General features: G+C 42.3%; 1 protein-coding gene across 2 annotated transcripts in view; it reads left to right on the plus strand.

The window, feature by feature from the left end:
- C16H5orf24 (chromosome 16 C5orf24 homolog) overlaps nucleotides 1–1,952 on the plus strand; it is an 11,546-nt gene that overhangs the window by 1,329 nt on the left and 8,265 nt on the right. The window lies entirely within an intron of this gene.

Genomic DNA, 1,952 nt, shown 5'->3' on the forward strand with positions numbered 1-1,952 from the left:
AGTGCTGGGATTAAAGGCGTGCGCCACCATTGCCCGGCTCTCAGGACTTTCTTAAATGTAGCCTACATCATCTTAGTGAGCTTTGTATGGAAAGAGTTCTATATAGTTAGCTGGATAAAAACAGCTAAGGGTATGTACAGGTCTTGAGGAGAGGCTGGGTCCCTGCACCTAGTAAGTGCACAGCTGGAAACCAACTTCAACTACCCACACTCACGGGTTCTCGTGCACACAAACAGCTGACCAAACATGTTGGTTAACACCTTTACACTCATCACTTGCTTGGTGAGGCAGGAGGATTGCTGTGAGTTTGAGGTCAGCCTAGACAAAGAATGAAACCAGGTCTTAAAAACTAAAAAAACAATAGAATCATTAGCAGGCAAGTTTTGGAGTAGAAAGAAGGGGGCATTTTGAAGAACATGGTTAATGCTGAAATTTATTGTACATGTAAATATATATACAGATAAACATATACACACACATAAAGGTTTTCATAGTTCTGACATAGGTTGTAAGAATCTTTTTATTTATCCATGTGTGAGAGAAAACTTTTTTTTTTTTTGAGAGAAAACTCTTAACTTAATACTTTCATCTATTGCCTTCAAACTGAGAATCTCTGACGTCACCCTTCCCAGTGATAGACAGGCATGTGTGAGTGTCTTCATGTCTACATATGTGTGTGTCCTAGTATGGCCAGAAGTCGATGCCAAGGGTCTTCTTGAGGGATGCACTCTGTCTTATTTTTGAGACAAGATCTCCCACCAAACTTGAACCAGGAGCTTCCAGATTTGGCCGCCTAGTGGGTTGTAGGGATCTGGTGGCAATCTAGTACCTCCCCATGGGGGTTCCCATCACAGGGTGCTGTGCTTGTCACCTTTGTGTTTGCTGGGGATCCGAACAAGCCCAGGTGCTGTGCTTAGACAGCAGCTGGCCCTTTACCAACAGCCGAGCCACTGCTGAGGTTCTTTTTCAGGAAGGGTCATTTGTTATATAGCTTTGACTGTCCTTGAGTTTGCCGGTAGATCAGGCTGCCCTTGGAACCTTTTGAGATTTGGTGGCCTTTCCCTCAGAATAAAGGCTTGTGTCACCACACCTGGCTCCAGTTTCTTTTTGTGACAGCTTTCTAAATAATGACTGAAGAAGGTTCAGTTTTCTTACAGGTGTGTGTGTTTCTCCTTGAGTTTAGTAGACGCTAGTCCAAATTCATTGGCTACAAACAGCTCTTGAGATTCCTACTTAATTCATATATGTACGTATGTATATATGATGCATCTCAGATGCATTTATTAATGCCCCTTCACAAACAGCACTTAGGTAAGTGTACGGCAGTGTTCCAAGTTTCCATCTAATACAGTTTGCTCATGTTTCCAGGCCGACAGGTTCATCTTCAGTTCTGGAGTTGGTTAAAGAGGTTCATGAGCAGGACTGGAGTCTTTCCAAGCTTGACTTCTTTTCTTTGCGTTACTGCTTTTGTAAACAATGAAGGTCATTAGCCCTATTCCTACCCAAATTTCCTGATGAATCTGGGCATAGTGGGGCGTCCCGGGGACATTTAGTATATAGCTTGGAGAGAGAATATGATTGTTTCAAGAAGTACAGTACTAGCTTTTCTTCCATTTGGATAATTCATATTTCTAACAGGAAGATTTTTGTGGATATTTATGAAGTTAAGGGCTAAAGAGATACTTTTTCTTTTTTGGTGTGATGAGGGGTTGAACCCAGGGATCAGCACATGAACTACATCCTGCCCCAGAGGTGAATGTGCTAGACTGATGCCTGTTAGGGCAATATCTGGGGGAAATTTTGGGGGAAAAGCTGTATTCCTGTCAGCTATTGGGATGCTGCTGAACACCTTCAGTATTCTATACGTGAACTGTTGACTCTATTCAGAATAGCTGAATTCCTGTTTTGGCTTTGCATTCTCCTAAAGAATATCTCTAATAGTTCACTTAAAG

This window comes from Microtus ochrogaster, chromosome 16 (assembly GCF_000317375.1).
Source record: "Microtus ochrogaster isolate Prairie Vole_2 chromosome 16, MicOch1.0, whole genome shotgun sequence".
Taxonomy (NCBI): Eukaryota; Metazoa; Chordata; class Mammalia; order Rodentia; family Cricetidae; genus Microtus; species Microtus ochrogaster.